This window comes from Balaenoptera physalus (genome assembly GCF_965194825.1).
Source record: "Balaenoptera physalus genome assembly, chromosome: 19".
NCBI lineage: Eukaryota > Metazoa > Chordata > Mammalia > Artiodactyla > Balaenopteridae > Balaenoptera > Balaenoptera physalus.
In genome coordinates, this window is record NC_138900.1 from 66,768,740 (window position 1) to 66,790,987 (window position 22,248).

General features: G+C 55.2%; 1 protein-coding gene across 2 annotated transcripts in view; it reads left to right on the forward strand.

Moving 5' to 3' along the window:
- The window catches only part of ZNF469 (zinc finger protein 469), a 285,469-nt gene that overhangs the window by 22,344 nt on the left and 240,877 nt on the right, over positions 1-22,248 (forward strand). Inside the window, exon 1 of one of the 2 annotated variants that reach the window (XM_082436886.1) lies at positions 3,763-4,044. The exons of the other annotated variant lie outside the window; for it this stretch is intronic. The gene's annotated coding sequence lies outside the window, so the exon portion shown is untranslated. Of the gene's footprint in view, positions 1-3,762; positions 4,045-22,248 lie in introns of those variants that run through there. 2 annotated transcript variants of the gene reach the window in all.

Consider the following 22,248-nt stretch of genomic DNA (forward strand, 5'->3'; position numbering starts at 1 on the left):
TGGTCCCGGCTCTGCTCACCTGGGCTGCGAGGACACAGCGGCCGGGACAGGGAGATGGGGGCGGCAGTAAAAGCAAGCAGGCTGTCTGCTGTCGGTGCGTCACTGCCGCTGTGACAGCGCTCAGGCTTCATTCAGGGCCACAAGGTAACAGGGTAAAGAATGGAGGGGGCCCTTCTCTTTACTGGAGGCCTTGCACCAAGACGAACAAGTGAAACACACACCTCTACTCCTGAAACTCCCACTGTGCTACGCCTGTCGTCTAAATAGCTAAGAATGAGTAAAGTCAGTTAATGAAAACAATTTGTAACATAGCAATAGAGTATAAACTCCCCCAGCAATCCAGAGGTGCCTGCACTTCTTCCGAGGAGACCTCACTGGCAGTGCGAGCTGCGTCCGTACCCGGCTCTGCCACTCACTGTGCACGTTTGCACAAGTCACCAACCCTCTCTGAGCCTCGGAGCCCTCGCCTTCGGATGGGGTCAAGCTCAGGCTGTCTGGGGACTTCCCCCAGCTCCTCAGATGAGCTGGGGGTGGCGTCTGGCGGGGGGGAGGTCCCCACCACCCGCAGTTGCTCTCGGTCCTTCCTCCTCTGAGCCGCGATGTGCGACTCGGCAGGGGAGGTGGCCCCACCTCTGACATGTGCTTACTATTGAGGGCGCTGTGTTGTATTGTATCCACTCGTCCAAGTGCCTGTTTCTCACTCTAGAGTCTTGCTTGGTTTGATGGCTGGTGCTTAGAATTCAGGTGATAAATCAATTCCTGTTCCATTGAAGGGTTTGCTTAACCAGCCGTTGAAGTTATTCTGAGGGAATCCTTAAGTTCTTTGGTCCTTGATTTGAAAAGGTTACCAATTTGGTAACTGAATTCTTATACTCAAGACCAGGTCATGCTGCAGGAAGAGATTTTTGTAGCTTTCTTTTTAGTGGAAAACGCTTGTCAGACTTGAAAGGACTATTATGAACGTGCGGGTGAGGGGGTCGTGCTCTACAGCTCGCCACAGTCTGGTCCTTGCCTCACGGTCATACACGACCCAGATCCGTGCAGGAGGCAAGGGTGTTCTCTGGACAAGCTGCACATCACATGTAACACGGATGATTCTGCTGTACTATAACATGAATTCCTAAAAAGCACCGTGTCCTGCAAATTCACGCAATAAAAACCACAGGGCTTGCGGGAAAGATGGGGCTGGGGGCATAGCCCTCAAAACTGCATCAGTGACACGTAAAGATGAGAACCCCATGAGAAGGGCACCATTTCCCACGTTCAGTGGGTGCACACATAGCCACCGTGGTGACCCTGCGCTTGGCAGAGACGGGAGCTGGCAGGGGACGTAGGTGCAGGGGGGCTGGCTGGGGTGAAGGTGGCTGTGCCCAGCGCAGGGGCCGCGGGCTTGGGGTGTGTGCGCGCCTGTGTTCCCTCCAGGCTCTGTTCAGCGGGGTGTCCGAGTTCCCCAGTGTTTCCGGAGGGCGAGATCGTGCATGAGAAAAACAGGCGATCTGTCTTATCTTCAGACTGTTCCCTAATACATCAGTCGTGTTGAACAAATTTGCGTTTTCACGACGGGCGTTGCGGCAGGGCTCGCGGGGGAGCTGTCTGGGCCATCCTGGGTCGAGTCTTTGTAAAGTGAAAAGTTGACACACGTCATCCTCGCCCACTGAATAAATTAGAAAATGACCGCTTTTCTCTGCCAGAGACTGTTGAAAAAATGAAAAGCAAAACAAAACAAAGACTTGGAGTGTTGGCTAAGCCCGCGACCCGTCCAGACACAGACGGGGGCTGGTTAGTACCCCCCGCCCTCCCCTCTCTGGGGGGGCAGCCCTTCCCTAACCCCCTTCCCGGATCTTCTAGCTTTTGGGCAAGCGTGGTTTCACATTTCCCCCCTCCGGCGCGAGTGTTCTGCAGATGCTGGGGGATGAGGCTGGCGGGGCTCGGCGGGGCCAGGGCGCTGGGGGCAGCTGTGCCTGGCGGGGCGTGGGAAAGCGGAAATAGGAGGCAGAGCCGTCCCCGCTGGGCGTCTCGGTGGGCGCCCCCTCCAGGGGCGGCGCGTGGGATAGGGGCCAGCCGTTGCCCTGTCCACTGCTGACGGGCGCGTGTGCTCCCCCCGGACACGGCTGAGGTCAGATGCACCTCTGTGACCTCCTGGGGGTGGGTGTCCCCAGCTGCCCCCACATGGCACGCCTGGGCCAGGCAGGACGCAGCGTGCGCCTGTCCCCCATCCATCTCGGGGAGCTGAGGACAGCTTGTCCTTGGCCCCGAGGGGCCCCGTCAGCTGGGAGGACACGTCCCGCCCCTCCGTCTGCTTTGCATCGTGGCCCGGAGTTCCGATGCTTCTCAGTCACTCTCGGCCACGTTTTGGAAGTTACCCTCCGCGGACCGGCCTTGCCGATGACTTCAGCTAGCCCACGCTCCCTTGCGGTAATGTCACAGGACCACGGCCTGCTTCCTGTCCCAGCTCAGAACCGGGAGGTTCTCGGGGCCCCGGGGTCCCTCCGCCCTCGCCTGGCCCTGACCTCGGGCCTCTGCGGCCACCGCCTCTCAGCATTCCTTCCCCGGTGCTCTGCCGACCCGTGCGCTTCACACAGAGTGGGGGTCCCGGCCGGCCTGCGGCCTCCATCACCCTGTTCCTGGCGGCCTGAGTGAACGGCGTGGCCTTTCCCAGAGGGTTTTTCTCTCTGAAATCAGGACTGAAAGCAGTGACCACTCAGGTGCTTCACAAATGGGACTGTTACATCTAGTGTCTCTGTGTGCGTGTCTGCCCTTCCCGGACGGATCTGAAGAGCTTCAGAAGCCGGGCCGGCGGTTAGCGGTGGCGATGGTCACAGCACGGCCAGAGGGCAAGTTGGGGTCCAGTCCCATCTCGGCCTCGCGCGAGGGTGCGGCCCGCCAGGGTGTTCGGTTGGGGCAGCGGCGTCGTGTCGGGAGGAGACTCTGGCTTCCTGGCCGTGTGGCCGTGGGCGCTGGGTCTGCCTGAATCTCAGCCCTGCACCTGTGGGGGCTGGACCGGCGCCTGCCGGGCAGCTCTGTGTGGGGCCCCGGGGCGGTGCCACCTGTGCACTGGCCTCGTCCCTCGGCGCCTGGCCCAGGAGGTCCTGCTGCTGTGCTTGGCAGGGTGATGGCCCCCAGGGATGGCCATCACCAGACCACACACCCCCAGAGTCAGCGGATACGCCGTGAGGTCTATGCGGGCGTGACTAAGTTGAGGACCTTGAGATGGAGTGTCCAGGGGGTCTGTGGCACCACAGGACCCTTACGGGGGAGGTGGGAGGTCTGAGAGGAGAGGAGGTATGGTCACGGGAGCAGAGTGAGGGTCAGAGAGGGGCTGGGGGCTGCTGCTCTGAGGACAGAGGGAGGGGCCCTGAGCCTCTGGAAGCTGAAAAGGGGCAAGAATGCAGACCCCCCCGGCCCCCCCGAGCCTCCAGGGGGAACCGGCCCCGTGACGCCTTGGCTGAGCTCCGTGAGGCTTGGGTCCGACTTCCGACCCCCTGACTTCAGGGGGTCGATTTGTGTGGCTTTAAGCCACCAAGTTCGAGGCTGTTTGTTCCAGTAGCCGCGGGCCACTCAGACACCTCCCTGCCCTGCTCCACTCCCTTCCTGGCTGTAAATACGAACCAAGGAACCGGACCGCGGATGGTGGCTATGGCAGCTCCGCGCTGTGGCCGACGGGCTCAGCTTAGGCCTGCCGCCCGCAGGTCTGCTGCGTGCTGAGCTCGGCGACGTCTCTCTGACTGGCGTTGGGATCGTTTCCAGGCCTCCTGAGCTGTGTCCGCCCGGTTTCACAAACTCGTCAGGACTTGCACGAGGCAGGGCGGCAGGTCGGCCCCGGATTCCACACGCTCACCCACCGCGGCTCGGCTGCCACTTATCAAAGCATTTTTGGAATCGTTTAAAGCGTCCGTATCTCCTTTCTTTGGATGTTCTCGGTGGTGGCAAACCTTTATCTTGCAAGAGTGGATTCAAATTTCAGGACAGATGGAAATGGCGGGAGCAGAGACTTGCTGGTGTCCTCGACAGGTGACCGTCCAGCCTGTCGGCCCAGGTTTCTCTGTGAGTGAGGTTGGAAGGCTGCCTGGCGGCCCCAGTGAGGGAGGATTAAGTGAATTAAGACACGTCAGCAGGTCGGCAGGGCCCCGCGCGGCAGACACCCCGTGGACGGAGATGACCTGGGGCGGATGGGGGCTTTGTGAGGTGACGGGGCACGGTTGGCACTCTGGGCGCAAAGCCCCGCGGTCGGTTCCAGCTCAGGTCTCCTGGGGCATCTGGGGGTGATGGCATCACAGGAAGGCCACCCCACTCTGTGTGTTCATGCTGTCGGCAGACCCTGATGGAGAGTAACTGGCTCCTGTGTGCCGGGTGGGCTTGGGGCATGGAGTGAAGGAGAAAGAGGGGGTCTTCTCGGATGCGTCGGCATTTATTTAGTAGATCCCTGATTGATGGGTGTAGGTAATTCGGAGTTTTTCTACTACAAACCCCGTGGTGGTGAGTATCTTTATTTATCCATCCTTGTGTAAACATCTCATTAATGCCTTACGATCCAGCCCTGGAGGTGGGGTCCCAGATCCGGAGCGAGGCCATTTAACATTCAGACAGGAATCCAAGTAATTCCTACAAAGCCTGCTGCCCCGGCTTCCGTTCCGCCGGCCCGGGGGTCTGCCACGCCTCTGCTCCGGGGGGCTCTCCGCTCCCTTGGTCAGGCCTGACGGCTGCTTGGCTGGTGTGTCTTCGAGGAGGTGCAGGTGGCCAGGGCCCCCCCGCCCGTATGGGAGGTGGAAGGCGGCTGGCTGGGGTACGGGCCGTGGGCCTTCCTCAGGGCAGGGCTCCGGAGGGACCTTCTCGGCTCCCGGGTGACATCCCCGTCTCTCCCCTCCTTCGCCTCCCAAAGCTTCCTTATCCCGAGTGCATGTCTGCTGAGGAATTTCTCGGCCCCCGCTGCCTGCCGGCCGCTCTGAGTGGGGCTCCAGCCCACTCCGATGGCATCTGGTGAGAAGAATTTGAGGCCGGTCGGACTGCTGTCAGTGACACCGTCAGAGAGTTCACCCCAGGTGGGGTGGAGCTGGGAGGGGGCCACCCCGAGGCCGCCCGGAGGCCTGCTGTTGGCGGGAGCTCCCTGCCCAGTATGGCGTCGCCTGGCTGGGGGCCTGGCTCCCTCGGTGTGGGTCTGCTTCTCCCTGATAATCAGGGCGCCCACAACCAGGGCACCTACAACCACGCGCGTTGTAGGGGAGCTGGCGTGAACAATGCAGCCTCTCACGAAGCTCGCAGCGCCCGAGAGCTGCAGCGCCATCAGAAGTGGGTTGAAGCCCGTGCCCTTTTCCTGCGGAAGGGAGGCAGAGGCCCCCCACTTTTCTTTTTTTTTTAATTAATTAATTAATTCATTTATTTATTTTTGGCTGTGTTGGGTCTTCGTTTCTGTGCGAGGGCTTTCTCTAGTTGCGGCGAGCGGGGGCCACTCTTCATCGCGGTGCGCGGGCCTCTCACTATCGCGGCCTCTCTTGTTGCGGAGCACAGGCTCCAGACGCGCAGGCTCAGTAATTGTGGCTCGCGGGCCTAGTTGCTCTGTGGCATGTGGGATCTTCCCAGACCAGGGCTCGAACCCGTGTCCCCTGCATTGGCAGGCGGATTCTCAACCACTGCGCCACCAGGGAAGACCCCCCCCCCCCACTTTTAAAAAAAATGTGACGAGAGCTGCCAACACCCTTCTGCACAAGTTCAGTGCTAGCGAGAAACAATTCATGTAAATTAAATGGTAGAGCCATTAAACACAGTTGAGAATCAGAGAATATAGGCCTACAGTTTTCTTCACAGATTTGAACTCAAATTCGAAAGTTTATTTTGATATGACTTATTTGAATTATGTCTATAAAATTTTTCTCAACTTTTGTTAGTTTGGTGTGGAGAGAGCTATATAAAATGTAACTATTGTTTAATACTTTATAATAGACAAGCAGATTTCCCAGTGAGCAAGAAGCTTCCAGGGATTTGAGTAGAGCAGGAAGTTTGCCCCGAAAAATAAGCCCAAACCTTTACTCCCTGTGCGTCTGGGGACTGCATTTATACTGTCTCTGTGGCACAGAATCAAGCAGATGAGACTTTGGGTAAAATGGAGGCCAGGACCAGGGGGCTGGTGAATGCAGGGTCCCCCGACACCCTCAGAAAAAAAAACTCCTGCCCGAGATGGGCACGTAGTGAAAAACCACACTAGGAAATGAACTCTTGTGAGGAATAACTAACCAACCTAGGATTAGCACTCTGTCAACTAGAAATAATAGAAGAAAATGAAATAAGTATGTTTATTTAAAATTATGAACTATAAAGGAAGGAGTCAGAATGAAAGACCAGAACAGGAGAAATGAATTTGGAATTGAACCCGCAGAACATATTTAAATGAAAAATGTAGCCTTTAAAATAAAAGAACTCACTGGGTAAGTCACACTGAAAAAACTCTAGCAAAGCCAGTGAGAAAAGTAGCTAATTGGAAGAAGGATCTGAAGACACAGAAGAGAGACAAAGAAAAGAGGTGTGGAAAAGAAGACAGAACTGTGTAGAAAACATAGGCTAGAGTGGGAAAGTCCAGTGAAAACTCCTGGGATTAACAATGCGTAGATGGGACATGAGAGAGGCGATTAGAAGATGTTGGGGAAAGTCGGGGGCCTTGCCCTCCTCGTTATTAAAATGCAACCTGAGGCCACGCTAACTCAGAAGCACGGTGCAGAGACAGGTAAGTGGATTTAGAAAATGAGTAGAATCTAGCATGTGGCCCTTTAAATGAGAATTTAGGAATTTGGAAACTTTTCAAACAGAGGAAAGGGTCATTCAAAAGTATTGTTAGTACAATTAATCCACCTTTTGGAAAAAAATAAAGTTGGAGCCCTACCTCACGTACAAAATAAAGCCTATGTGGATTAAATGGCAAAATATCAAAACAAAATATAAAAGGATTAGAATAAAAATACAGTATTTTCATAATTCTGGTGCAGGAAAGGCATGCTACCCCAAACCCCAGATCCATAAAGGACAAGATGAACACACTCAATGATGTAAAAAGTTAAACTGTTGTGTAGTAAAGACATGAAAGGAGACGTTGCAAGGCAAGTTCAGACCAGGAGGACACGCTGGCAGCATGTGGAGAAGGCAGGGGGATAGGCGGGGCAACGGCCCCCAGAGACAACTGTGTCCCGATGCCCGGGACCCATGGGTAGGTCACCTCATGTGGCAAAAGGGGCTTTGCAGATGAGGTGAAGTTAAGGCTCCTGAGATGATGTCATCCTGGAGCGGGGTGGACCCAGTGTCATCACAGGGTCCTTACAGGAGGGAGGGAGGAAGGTCAGAGTCAGAGAAGGAGATGTGACCATGGAAGTGAAGGTCAGGCTGGCACACGGCCACGAGCCAAGGAATGCAGCACCTCCAGAAGCTGGAAAAGGAAGGAGACGGATTCTCCCCTGGAGCCTCCAGAAGGAACTAACCCTGCGACACCATGATTTCAGCCCAGTGAGAGACCCGTTTTGGATGTCTGCCTTCCAGAACCGTGAGAGAATCAGCTCCCATCGTCTTAATAAGTTTGGTGAATTTGTTACAGCAGCAACAGGACGCTTATACGGACGTAGATGTTCAGATCAGGTGTGGCGCACAGATATCTGATGTATATATTCAGACCAGCTCTTCTATAGATAACATGAAAATAACCCATAACGGGCCAAGGACCCAAAAAGACATTTTCCGGGAGAAGAAATACAAACGTGGCCTGAGGGCATGTGGAAGGTAAAGCCTGAGGGCTCCTTCTTAGAAAGTGACAAGAAATCAGCATCGAGAGTCAGAGACCTGGACTGGGGGCTGGGACACCGCCCAGGGGTGGGGACAGTGTCCGTCAGGGCCGAGGGACACCCTGGCCCAGCCGGCCATCCGTCCTGGCAGGTGTGTCAGTAGCCCAGCCTCCCCCAGGCCATCTGCTGCCCGCTCCCCGCTCCCGGGATGTGCCGGGAAACAGCTTGCGAACGGCCGAATTCCATCCCTCTACCCGACTGTTAACGGCAGTTCCCCATCTGAATGGAGGTTGGGTTTCCAGGTCCCTCTTCCTCTCCTCCCTTTTGTCCCCCCAAATCACCGTGCACTGACTCTGTGCCCACACCCTCATTATTGATGGAAATGCGTCCCCAGAACATTTCTGTAAACCAGCCTCACTCGTCTCCCTGTGACCCAGAACAGGGCTGCGGTCTCTGGCGTAGCTTCAAATCTTCTCCTTCGCTTGAGGCCGTATGACCCTGCGGGTGTCGCCAGGCCAGGCTCCACCCCTGTTTCTAGGGTGGGCGACCCTGCTGTTTACCTCGTGGACTGCTGTTTCTGGACGTGGTGGGGGGCGCGTGCGTGGTGGCGGTGGGCATGCTCACTCTGACTCTGCCAGCCGGGCGCTCCGTTAGCTCTCCAGGCGGGGAGTGCGTGCCCCCAAGGGTGTGAAGTCTCGTTCCTTTCAGGAATATCCTGACGGTTACCGAGCTGGATCACGTGAAGGAAACAGACAGGGTTAGTGTTCCGAATGCGCAGTGTGACTCAGTTGGGAAAACACTCCTGGTAATCGTCTCCAGACCCAGGCAGCCTTTGATCAGGAAAATCTGTTTATTCTATGATATAAATATGGAAGAAATCCATTTGTTCCAAAGTGGATGCAAATGAACCCCAGCAGATATCCCTGCCCCGCCGAGCTGCCAAGAGCTAGGAGGGGAGGGGAGCACAGAGCCGGCCAGGAGCGCGAGGCCTCTCCCCGCAGCCGGGGTCCACCGTGCGGCGCTCACGCCAGTGGCCCAGGAGCTGTCCCTGAGCTGTGACACCTGTGCTGGCATGTGATCCCGACCCTCCTTATGCACAGTTTGGGGTCAGTGACACAGTCTGTGTCCTTAGCCAGAGCAAGGACGCTGCTGTTTCTGTGTGTGTTTTAGCCGCCTGACTCTTCCCAAGGCCTCCGATAGCATCTGGCCCTGGGCCTCCCGCCCTCCCTGCCTCCCTTCTTTCCATCACAAACATTTACCAGGAGCCAGCTATGTGCCGGGCGCTGGAGAAACAGCAAAGTGTTCGAAGCAAAACCAGTGTATCTGGGGAGAGAGGTGCACGGAGAGGCGATTGCACCCAGGAGGAGTGAGATGGCAGAGATGGGGAGGGAAGGGGTGGGGGAGGCCTTGAAGGCTTTAATAGAAAGAAGCCCAGACTTTGTCTGTTGGGCCTTGAGGAGTCGGCTATCAGTCATTTACACTTTAGTAAGAACTTAAGCCAAGGTGTTGCTTTCTGTAGGTTGATTCTCATTTTACGTTTGGTTTGTGATTGTGGAACGAAAGCCCTGTGCTCCCGGGAAGGATTCCAAACACCTTGGGTCAGGAGGAGTGGTATTTGGAAGAAGGCAGGGGGCGGATGACCCACAGGCGGACCACAGAGCTCAGACGGCGCACCTGGGCTGGGGTACATTCTGGGCGGGGGAGGCCGGACCCCTGGGTGCATGGCCTGGGCGCTCTCTGGGGTGGTCCAGGGCGGGTCCTGCACGTGGGGGGCTGTGGGGAGCTACCAGGTGAGCTGTGTCTGTCCACTGGGTCGTGAGTAGCTTCAACAATCACGCACAGTGTGGCCGCAAATAGAATAAAATATGACCAAATATTTACTTGGTGTCAACTTAGCTCTCTGATGTCCTGGGGAGGCGGAGAGAAGATAAAGGATCACGTGTGATGAATCCAGCTGCCTGGCTCTGAAGAGGGAGGTGGAATCTCTCTCTCATCCCTCCACCTACTCTGACCATTTCTGTTACGTTTCAAGTCCTGTCTTGCTCATTTTTCTACCCGTTTTCAAGGACAGATGATCACAGATGTAGCACGTGCTGCAGTGGAAGTGCTTTAGATTAATTTTTGCCTCTGATCCCCGACTCTAAGCTATGTGTTTTCTGAGCCCTCTGTGCTTGCCCGTGTGGCCCAGCAAAACCCACTTGTTCTCATGAGAAGGCAAAGCTGAAGTAATGAAACCTGGAGTCCACATAGCGGACTTTGCAGCTCTTTTTATATTATTGTCTGGCTATGTCCCTAAATTTCGGGCTAGAGCCTCTCACGTCAGGCATTGGTTAAATGCCATTGTTGCCTTTTTAGAGATTAAGTACAGAATTTTTTAAACCTTGAGTGACCCGAGTCCCGGGGGCAGCAGTGAGTCACGTTGCAGGGGAGCAGCCTGATGTGCAGTCGAACCGATTGCAGTTACGGAAGCAGTGATTTGGGTAAGATTCAAACTCGCACACACAGAACAAGTGCACCCACCACCCAGCTGCGTGTCCCCCTCACAGCCCCCTCATACCCCACCCTCCCCGCTCCCCACCCACTGGGCTGTTCGGAGGCAAATCCCAGGTGCCCTTCCCAAAGTAACGCACCGAGATCCTGGCTTCTCGGGCAGCACCTGCTTTGCCATCTGACCCCTGCGGCCTCGTGCTCGGCCCCTTTGCGCCAGGGACCCGCTGTCCTCCTGGGAGAGGCTGGGGCAGGGGGCTCGCTGGCCTCTTGTCCCAGATGCCTGAGGGGCCACAGTTGCTCCTGACTCCTCGCTCTGGGTCCCCCAGGGGCCCTACGGAGCCAGCGCGCCGGGCCAGGCCTCTGCACCCTCCCCTCCCAGGGGGCCCCCAGGGCCCGGCCGCTGCCGCGGGGAAGATGCTGGGGAGACCGAGGCAGGGCTGGTGCCCCACGTGGAGCGAGCGCTGGAGGACACGGGGCGCTGTGAGCGAGACTCCTGACGGGCCTTTGCAGCAGGACTCCCGGCCCTGCTGTCAGGAGGTGGGCTGAGACGCTGGGAAGTTCCCGGCGGGCCACAAATCCCCACTGGGTGACTGGAACCTGAGAAGAGGCTGGGGAAGGCCTGTGCCGTCCACCTCCTGCGCCCCCGTGATTGTCGGGGGACGGTAGGGCTCTCCACCCCCTTCCCTGGCCTCTGCCCTGGGCTGGGCAGCTCTTGGCCCCCTGCAGAGTGGGGATCCCCTTTTATGCTGTTGGCTTACGGAGGTGATTTCCTACCGCCCCTCCCCATCCTCCCGGACAGGCAAGGGGTGGCCGTCAGCCCAGGGGTGCCCCTGCGAGTGGGAGAGGGGCCATCCAGAGGCTGTGTCTCGGGGGCGGAGCCTTGAGCGCAGCGATGGAGCAGATTTCACGGGCCGCCAGGATGGGAGGGCCGGTCAGGGGCTAGAGGGACGAGCCGCGGTGAACTGTAGCCGGGGCTCCGGCGGCGATTCAGTGGGCCGCTGTGTTTAGTGTCCCCAGGGAGGTCCCAAGCTCAGAGAAGCATCCCCTGCATTGGGTGGTCGGATGAGGAATGGCCCCAGCGGTGCCACGTCCTGCTCCCTGGAACCTTTGGGGATGTGGCCTCCCACAGCAGAATGCAGAGGAGATGAGGCATCTCGGGACGGGGAGGCCCTCCTCGATCACCTGTGATCGCCTCCTGCAGGAGGGAGGCTGGAGGCCCCGCAGCACGGGCTGGAGGCTGCGGAGGCCCTGGGAGATGCAAAGGGGCAGGGAGGCCCCTCCCACGGAGGCTGCAGAGGAGGCAGCCCTGCGGCGCCTCGATTTCAGGACTTCCGGCCCCAGACTGCGTGAGAGCGTAGGTGGGAGTTCTGAGCCGCCAAGTTCGGGGTCTCTTGTGACAGCAGGCCCGGGACACTTCCACAGTGGATAAGTACCTACTGCCCCCCAAACCCTGGCACGTCTGTGGGCCCCAAAACCATTCATTTCCTGGACAGAGGAGGAGGGTACCAGCCGCCTTCCACACCGCTGGTCTCCGGGGGCCTGGGCAAGGGGCTGTCAGAGGTGCCCCTGCTCTCTTCTGCGCACAGTACGCCCGGGAGGGTGGCCTTCTGGAGCGGCACCCGGGCTGGGTGACTGCAGCCCCACCCTACCAGACAGGCCCCTCCCCCTGGGCCTGGTTCTAGCTCTGGCATCATCACGCCGCCGCAGGGTTGGCCCCCAGGGCCTGCCTGCTCCTGGCCGGGCGTGGGATTTCCGGGTGGTGTGGGCTCTGCAAGGGAGGGAAGGACACTGTCTTTGGTGAGCTGCCTGCTTGGCCGGCGTCCCCAGGGCTGGCCGTGGCCCTCAAGGCTGGCTGCAGGTGGCTGACCACTTCTCAGCTGTCTGCCCACCGCCGTCGCCTCCCTCCTGCCGGCGGGATGCCGGGCGGACTCGCTTCTGATCGGGGTAGAACTCACACTTCACAGCATGGCAGCAAACTCCCCAGGGAGCAGCTGGGGCTTGGGGCCACCGTGGGAGCCCGGGAGCAGCATGTGGTCCTGGCGGCGGGGGCTGGGATTTTCGGGGCACTCTGTGGGCCCCAGCTTTGCACCCGCTGCCTGGGCCGCCTCCCCGGCAAGTGAGAGGGCAGCATTTTATTGGTCCCTCTGGACGAACTCCTTGCTGCTGTAAATTCTGACGATTCCTGGCTGTTTGGGGGTCACCTCTAGACTAACACCTTTTAAAAAAGGTTATTATAGCGTGGAGATCTGGGGCCATGAAACATTACAAGACGTGCTCATGAAAATCAATTTCAAGTGGCTTTCCTCTCTGGAATTCAGTCAGAGCTTTTCGCTGGGTTTTGGTTTGTGAATCAATGTTTTGAAGGGCGATCTGCAGCCTCTGGGTGAAGGACGGACCCGCCCTCTGTGCCTTTTCACATTTACGTGGCCACAAGAACCGTGTGCGGGGCCTCCTAAAATACAAGTAGTTGCACCCCCTTCACCCAGAGATCGATTCAGAGCCTGGAACGGTGCCCAGGAATCTGCATTGTAAACTGGCCCCAGACGCCTCGGCGGTAGGTGGTCCTCTGACCGCACAGCAGAAACCCCTGCCCAGATCCGCACGTGAGCAGGTTGATAACAGCGGGGTGGGGCCCACGTGGGAGCTGTGGGTTTCCAGGTCTGGAGCCCGCAGTCCCCAGGAGAGGCCGGTGAACCAGGCTTCGGGGGGAGGACTCTGTCTGGACTCTTGGTTTATTTATTTATTCATTTTTATTGTAGTAAAATACACATACCATAAAATTTACCGTCCTAACCATTTTTAAGCGTGCCGTTCTGAGGTACTAAGTACGTTCACGTTGTTGTGCGACCATCACCAGCACCACTGTGCACAGAACTTGTTCATCTTCCCCAGAAGACCCTCTGTCCCCATCAAACACTCACCCGCCCTCCCCCTCCCCCAGCCCCGGGCACCTACCCTGCTAGTTTTGTCTCTATGAATTTGTCTACTCCAGGGACCCCGTATAAGTGGACTCCTACAGGATTTGTCCTTCGTGACTGGCTTACTTCACTTAGCATAATGTCCTCAAGGTTTATCCACGTTGTCACGTGTCAGGATTTCCTTCCTTTTTAAAGCCGAGTAATATTCCACGTTGTGGATGGACCACGTTTTGTTTGTCATCATCCGCTGACGGACCCTTGGGTTCTTCCGCCTCTTGGCTGATATGAATAATGCTGCTGTGAACATGGGTGTACAAACCTCCCTTTGACCCCCTGCTTTCTGTTCTTCTGGGTGTGTACCCAGAAATGGAATTGCTGGATCATATGGAAATTCTACTTTAATTTTTTGACGGAGCTGGAGTCTTGGTTTCTCTGACGGTTATTAGCATTTTCTGTGACATGGGAGAAAACCTTCCCTGTCACCTGTCAGAGGAGTCCTTCCAGAATTCACTCCTAATTTGCCACGTCCCCTCCTGCCTCCCGGCCCCAGAAGCTGTTTTACTGCTGTGGGTTTCAGGGCTGTGAGCCCGGCCTGGCCTCCCCTGGGGCCTCTCGGGGCCCGGGATTCCCCCTCACCCCACCTCAGCAGATGTCCCCTGGGTGAGCGTTCACACAGCTCAGCTCAGACCCCGCCGCCCCGTGGATTTGGGTCCAGTGTGGGGCAAACCGGCACACACAGATGCAGGACCCTCAGCTACGTACGAGCTGTCACAAGTGCAGAGCGGGGACAGAGGGGCGGCAGGAGGTTGGTCGGGGTGGGCGAGGGCGGGAAGGCGTTAATTGTGTAGAAGCCACGTTTAAGCAACAGTGTGAAGTCGGCCCCGCTGGAGAAATGCCGGTTCTGCGAGGGAGCGCTGGACCACACCCTACGGAGTAGTGCAAGTGCTGAGAGCAGAGGCTCAGGGTCTGCGTCCCACAGCCCCGGAGGCGGTCACGGCCAGCGGGTGGGTTTCAGGTGCGGGAGGAGAGTGCTTACAGAGCGCTCACAGCTTGCGAATCCCCAGAGCACAGACCTGATGCTGCATCCCTGAACCAGCGTCCTTCAGAGTGAAGCCTGCAGGGCTAGGCGCGCAGAACCCAGAGAGCGACGCAGCCGGGCCGGTCCGGGGCAGACCCTGCGGTGAAAGCTGTGCTCCCGGACGTGGCGCTTGGGTGACATGGCACCCGCCACCTGCGGCTGACACCGCAGGTCATGCCGAGTGAGGACACGTCACCCGCGCCTCGCTGCCAGCTTTTTTTTCCTAAATAAGATAAAAAAAATTCATGGAGCAAAAAATCAACTAATTGTCATGATGTTTATAAAAGAGATGGAAATTAGTCTGGAGATTTCTTATCATCCAACAACAAAAAGAAGCCAGAGAAGGAGAGAGAGATCTGTTTTTTCCCCACTCTCTAGAGTGGTTCTTAGAACTGGCTCAGGGAACCTGGGTCGGCCCAGAAGGGCCAGGTGTCTCTCCGCCTGATTTATTCGGTTACTTAGCAACAACTCAGAACGCAGAACCGGAGCACACACTGCAAGTGTGTGTGCGTGTCCCCGATGGAGCCATGAAGCAGGACTGGCCACAGAGTGCCCTGCTTCGAACCGGCTCCACAGCGGGCGCCCCACTCTGTCTGGGAGTGTTGGAAGGTCCCTGGGGACACCGGGCTCCGGACGAGACCCCCTCCTCCGGGCTGCGGGTGGAACCTGCCTCTGCTGAGGCCATTTGTCCTCACCGTGTCTGTCGCTCCAGAGCTCGCGTGTCTTCCGTGTGGTCACTGGCGCCGACCCGAAGGACCCTCATCCTTCACTGGGATCGTCCTTCAGCAAACCGCGGACGTGCTGTGTGCGGCCACTAGAATTCTGGTAGACGTTCTCAGCGGCTCAACCCGCCGTTCCAGAAGAACCCTCGATCTGGCCACTCAGAATCAGAAGCTTCAGTTCACAGGAAATCGGTCCCAGCGCTGGGCAGGAAGCAGCACATCACTTTTAAACGCCTAAGTGTGGGCGTCCACGGGTTAATCACAATGAAAGCACAGAAGCCGCTTCTAGTAACAAAGCTGAGGGACCCTGGAAACCCAGGAGACACGTTCTTGCTTGGGGGGGCACTTTTGTAAAGGGTGTGTTTCCTGCACCAACCGTAGACTTTCTCAGTGCCCTTGTGCAGTGAAAAATTAAAACTCCTGCTTCCCCAGCTCTTGGGGGCGGGGGTGGGAGGGGGGTGAACCCAGCGGAGAATTGACTTCAGAGAGAACTGGGGCCGAGGGCATTAGGTGGTGGGCAGGGGAGGGCGGGCGGCTCAGGCCTTGATGGAAAAACAATTCTGAAAACTACAGCACAAGGAAAATCTCATTTTTAAATGTGGTGGAAAAAAAAACCATTTGGCTAAAATTCCCCACCAGGCACTGCTTTGCTCTAGAGCTGATGTACAGCCTCGTGGGCCAGCTCTCCAGTCCCCACAGGGTCTCTGAGGGTCCTGTCCCCTCGACGGTGTTTCCCCCTCCCGGTGCCAATGGGGCCTGGGCAGCTATGGGCTTCCGCTGCCCCAGAGACGGGATGTGCACGGCTGGTGGCGGCCTGGCCCCCTAAGCACCGGTGCGCTGGGATCTGCCAGCTGGTCTGCTCCCGGCCCGTGGCTGATGCCAGCCCCGACTGAGTCACTGGGAGCTGGGCACCCTCCAGATACTTTATCCCGACTGTCCTTGCTAACAGGAAAAAACAATTAACGTCGACCTGGGTCTCTGGATGGACTTTTTTCAGTTTTTAAAATGCCAGACTGCTTAGCAATTGGTAAATCCCTTCCCTTCCTTGAAAACAACTTCACTTCCAGAGAGGCTGCCGCTTTCTGGGAATCCTGAGGTTCTAGAGATCTGCACGCAGCGCTGGGAACAGGGCCTTGCTGTGGACATTCGCTACACATTTCCTACACAAACGGCCATCTGATGAGTTGCCAGACTTAAACCATTTGGGTTTTCACTGATGATTTTGGACCCAGGGCAAGTTTCTGTCAAGCGGATTTGCTCCAAATGCTGTTTCCTCTGTCTTTCTTGCTGGGGAGGCACCCGGCGCTGTGGGTGCCCAGGTCCCCTCTCCCAGCCGGATATCTGCGGCCAAACCAACATCCTGCTCTGGGCTGGGGAGCGTGAGGGAGTCCAGGCCCTCCCACCAGAGGGGCTTCGTTCTGGGGCTCCCACCGACCCGAGTGCAGAGGCTGCCTGTGCGCCAGCCGACCAGGGGCCGTTCCGGAACCCGGGCGAGGGCACAGGGCACTGGGCCCCCTCGGCCACACCAGCCTTCCCCAGGCGGGACGTCTCTCGCCGTCGTGGCGGGTGTGGGACGGGAGGCTGGAGCTTGCACCCTTGGCCGAAACCTTTCCCTTGAGCCCCCTTGGATGTAATCAGGTCGGTCTAGGTTTCAAGCGATGTCTGTGCCCACACACCTAGGAGTGCAGTTGCTGCATCCAGGTGCCCTTTAAACGTTGGCATTCAGATGCCCACTTTCAAGGTGGTCTGTACTTTGGTCGATGCTGTGTGTTAAAGTCCTTTCTGACCCTTGTTAATCTGACGGGCTCACCTGGCCCCTCCTGGCTCTACTTTGCTTAGTGGCAGCTCTGATGCCGAGAGAAGGGGGGGCCGCCTGCCCCTCCACGGGGTGCGTTTTCCGCAGCGCAGGTGGTCTGCGGGCTTGCAGACACGACTCCTGCCCCTCCCCGGCCTGGGTGCCTCTCCGGGAGGGTCAGTCTGACACCTTGTCGGGCCATTGGGCTGGAAGTGTGGGAGACCCGGGGGCCTGTGTCAAAGGGGAGGCCTCCCTGCCTCACCTGTGCCGTTCGCCCCGGGCCTAGGGGATGCCGCGGGCCCTGCTCGGGGTCCTGCTTGAGGGAAGGAAGGAGAGCGCCTAAAACGTGGGCGCCTGCCATGGGGCGCCGTCTAGGGACAGAGCAGGGTCCGGAGTGTGACAGCGGAGCGCAGGGGCTGACGGAGGGTGGCTCAGGGCACCGCGGATGGGCGGATGGAGCAGAGCGACCTTGCTGCCTGCGCGGACATGGAAGAGGCCGCCGGGGACCATGTCTGACCTTGATGTTCTCAGAGCGAGGTCAGACCCCGAGCACGCAGGAGGCTGGCACGTGTGCTCCTGGGACCTCCCTTTGTGGGGTTCTGTTCTTCCCTTTCCTCATCCGCTCCCGTGAACCACAGGCGTGGACGAGCCTCTGCCGCATGTTAGGGGTGAAGGGTGGAGAGACCCCTCCCCTGAAACGTCCACTCCGCACGGGTTTTCAAGGAAGACAGTGGAATGTACTGGAAGAAACAGACCGTCTGACCCGTCCTGTGCCTTCAGGGTCGCCCCATGCCCGACACACAGTAGCGCTCCGTGGCCACCTGCACCACGGCCTCCGCCAGGCACACACACAGGTGAGTCCCAGCTGGGAACTTACCCCGTTGTAGGACACAGCTCTGCATCTTTCCAGCCTCACCACGAGCTCCACACCTATTCCTGTGCCATAGGACGGGGAAGATGCGTGGGAACGGATGGCGTAAGTCTTGCTGGTGAGCAGGACACTGGGCTTCTCATCCCCGAACCATTTCCCGCCACGGCCGCTGTTGCTTCTTGGGGCTGGCCGGTCCCCTCCAAAGGGGAACAGCTCGAAGGTCCACACGTCAGCTAGTAGACTTTCCTCTGGGTCCGTCCTTTGCCTGGCCCCGTGGGTCTCCACCTTTGGAGGGCAAGACCTGGCATCAGGGTTGTGTACACCCAACTCGTGTGCCAGGGGACACTTTGACCACACAGCTGTGACTTGACTTTAAAATCTCACGTGTAAGATGTGACTCCATGGCATTGAGTCAGGGAGGAGGAAAGAATATCATCCCTTTCCTACCCTCGTGGGTCTTTTGTTTCCAGTGTGGGGTGAGTTAAATTCATCTAAACACCTGTCTGCAGCACAGGACTGTGGTAGTCAGAGCTGCACATTTGTGTGTGTGTGAGGTGAGGTGATTGGCTGGGACAGGGCTCACAGGAGCAGTTTCTAATTTTTTTTTTTTTGGCCAAGCCACATGGCTTGTGGGATCTTAGTTCCCTGACCAGGGGTTGAACCCGTGCCCCCTGCAGTGAAAGCATGAAGTCCTAACCGCTGGACCACCAGGGAAGTCCCAGTAGTTTCTGAATTGAGCCTTGACAGAGGATTGGGAGGAACTGACCAGGTCAAGAAGGGGATGGGAGAGTAGCACTAATAAAATCCTCATGTTATGGTAATAATAACAGCTGTCATTTGTTCTGTGTTCATTATGTGAGACATGTGCTTTTGCTTATTTAATCCACTCAACAACCCTTTGAGGTAGGGACCATTATCCCATTTTACAGATGAGGAAACTGAGGTCCAGGGGGATGAAATGAATTGTTCAACCTGAGCTGAGTCCTGTAAATGTCAGGACTCAAACCTAGGCAGAACTTGAGACATTAACCAATATTCTAGAGGCAAGGATGGACTAAGATGTGAGAATTGTAAAGAGAAACTGCAAGGATGTCAGATCTGATTTTAAAAACACATTATTTAAAGGATCTTGACAAGTAGAAGTGATAACCTTTCTTTTAGAAAGGGAGTTTGTCTAGCAGAATGAACTAACTTTTTAGTAGCAAACCAAAACAGTCTATCAGCAATAATTATCAGATGTTTCCAGGTAAATGAGAGCAGATTTGCAGGTTGCTTCTTTCTCCCTGTGTAGTGACAGTGGGAGATAGACAAAGACAAAAAAACATGCTTCCAAGAAAGTCATTTATTTGGATGAAAAGTTACATTTTCCTATTGATAAAAGATACCATCTTTATCTTTCAATTTGAGCATTTAGTCTGTTTACATTTAACGTGATGATTAATATATTGGAGATTTCATCTAACATTCTAATCTATCTAAGTTACTGTGTGTTTCTTATTTGTCTTGATTATTCAGTGTCCCTTTTTCTCTCCTTTCTCGCCTTTTTAAAATAATTATTTTTATTATGTTATACCCCCCTTTGTTAGTTTGATAGTTATAAATACCTTTCTTATTTTTTTAAATTACTGTAGAAATTAAAATATGTATCTAGGAGTTGTCAAACTCTAATAAATATTAGTTTTTGTAAAAAAGAGAAATAACCTAATTTTTTAAATACACAAAAGTTTTGAATAGGCCCTTCATGTAAAAATCTTCAGATGGCCAATAAGCATATGAACAGGTGCTCAATATCATCAGTCGTTAGGGAAATGCAGATGTAAACCACAGCGAGTACCAATATACCTTCACCAGAATAGCTAAAAAGTTATTATTTTCATCTGCAGAATTTCTTTGATTTATCTTCCAGTTTACTAATTCTTTCTTCAGTTAGACATAATCTATTAAGTTCTAAATTCCAGTTATTATATTTTTCAGTTCTAGAACTTTTTTTTGACTCCTTATTATAGTTTCCACTGTACCAAAATTCTCAATCTTGTCTTTCATTTTCTTGAGTATTTTAAGGGATTATTAAAAGTTCATATTCTGATGATCCCATTTCCATAATCCATGGCTCTGTTTCTATTGTCTGTTGTTTCTCTTGATTTTTTTTTTTTTTTTTTAACATAGAAAGCATTGCTATGCTTGTTAGACAAATGAGAAAACAGTACCAGAGATTTTTTTTTTTTAAAGTTGCTTTCTTAATTATTATTTATTTATTTATTTTTGGTTGTGTTGGGTCTTCGTTTCTGTGCGAGGGGCTTCCTCTAGTTGCGGCGAGCGGGGGCCACTCTTCATTGCGGTGCGCGGGCCTCTCACTATCACGGCCTCTCTTGTTGTGGAGCACAGGCTCCAGATGCGCAGGCTCAGTAGTTGTGGCTCACAGGCCTAGTTGCTCCGTGGCATGTGGGATCTTCCCAGACCAGGTCTCGAACCCGTGTCCGCTGCATTGGCAGGCGGGTTCTCAACCACTGCGCCACCAGGGAAGCCCTCTCTTGATTTTTGATCATGTTGTCCCATCTCCTTATATGTCATATTATTTTTGATTATGTGCTGGATATTGTACATGAAAGAATACAGAGATAACTCAAGGCTTAGGACAATGTCATCTTCCTCCATGAGAGGATTTATCTCAGTTTCTGGCAGGCGGCTAGAGTGTTAGGCATACCCCTGTCACTGCTGCCTGATCAGGGATTGAGTTCCAAAATGACTGGTCCTGCTTAACAGTGCAGCAAGGCGGCAGGTGAGGTAGCGCTTACCTCGTGGGATGTGGACGACCCCACTGAGGGTACTGAGAGTGCCTCCAGGAGGAGGTGGGAAGCTGACGCAGTGATTTTTAAAGTCCCCTCCAGCACAGTGCCCCAGAGTCTCTGTGGCTGTAACCCCTACGGCGCACGTGTAGGACAGGCAGCCTGTCTCCAGGGCTCCTGCTCCACCCTGATGAGCCGCTCCTTCTGGCCTCAGAGCAGTGGCAGCAACCGCCTCTGACTCCTGAGGCAAGGAGGCCTCCTCTGCTTTCTTCAGCCAGATGTCTCCCGCTCACACGGGAGGGATGAAGCAGCCAGCCTCAGGGATACAATCGCAGCGCCTTAATGCAGACACGAATTCCCCGTGGATCTAGTGAAAATGCAGATGCTGACCGGCACGTCTGGGGCGGGGCCTGAGATTCTGCATTGCTCCCAGGCTCCCAGGTGGTGCTGGTGGTGCTGGCTCAGGGACCATGCTTTGAGGAGCACGTGGGGCTAGATGACTGGTGATGAGGAAATCCAGGCTTAGGGGAAACCTATGTGAAGGTGTAAGTCCGGAGGAGGTGACAGAGCCGGCAGTGAAGAGCTTTGACCTGAAGGGCCTGAGTTCAAGTCTTGCCTCTGCCCTTTATGTGGAACGTGGTCCGTCGATTACTGCCCTGGGCCTCAGTTGTTCTTAACATAGCTTTATTGAGAAGTAATTCATGTACTGTACAACTCACCTATTTAAAGTGTCCAATTAAACAGTTTTTAGTATGTTTACAGAATTGTGCAGCCATCACCACAACCAATTTCAGAACTATTTGGTCGCCCCAAAAGGAAACCTTGTCCCCATTAGCAGTCTCCCCACATTTCTCTCTCTCCCTGCCCCTAGCAACCATGAATCTACACTTGCCTATTTTGGACATTTCACATAAATGGAATCATATAATATGTGGTCTTTTGTATCTGGCATCATTCACTTAGCATGATGTTTTCAAGGTTCACCATGTTGTAACCTGTGTCAGAGCTTCATTCCTTTGTATGGCTGAGTGATATTCCAGTGTACGGATTGGCCACATTTTGCTTATCCATTAATTTGGTGGTCATTTTGATTGTTTCTGTTATTCGCCTATTAAGAATAATGCTGCTACAAACACATATTTTTGGTGTGGTCGTGTTTTCACTTCTCTTGTGCATATGCCCAGGAGTGGAATTGCTGGGTCGTATGGTAGCTCCATGTCTAACCTTTTGAGGGGCTCCCAGACATGGCAGCTGCACCTTGTTACATCCCTGCAAGCAATGCTTGAGGGTTCCAGTTCCCCCCATCCTCATCAACACTCTGGTTCTCTGTCTTTTTTTTTTTTTTTAAACATTTAAAAAATATATATATTTATTTTTGGCTGCATTGGGTCTTCATTGCTGCGCGCAGCCTTCTCTAGTTGTGGCGAGCGGGGGCTACTCTTCATTGCAGTGTGCAGGCTTCTCATTGCAGTGGCTTCTCTTGTTGCGGAGCACGGGCTCTAGGCATGCGGGCTTCAGTAGTTGTGGCACATGGGCTCAGTAGTTGTGGCACATGGGCTTAGTTGTCCCGCGGCATGTGGGATCTTCCCAGACCAGGACTCGAACCCGTGTCCCCTGCATTGGCAGGCGGATTCTTTTTTTTTTTTTAATTTGTTTTTATTTATTTATTTATGGCTGTGTTGGGTCTTCGTTTCTGTGCAAGGGCTTTCTCTAGTTGCGGCAAGCGGGGGCCACTCTTCATCGCGGTGCATGGGCCTCTCACTATCGCGGCCTCTCTTGTTGCGGAGCACAGGCTCCAGACGCGCAGGCTCAGTAATTGTGGCCCATGGGC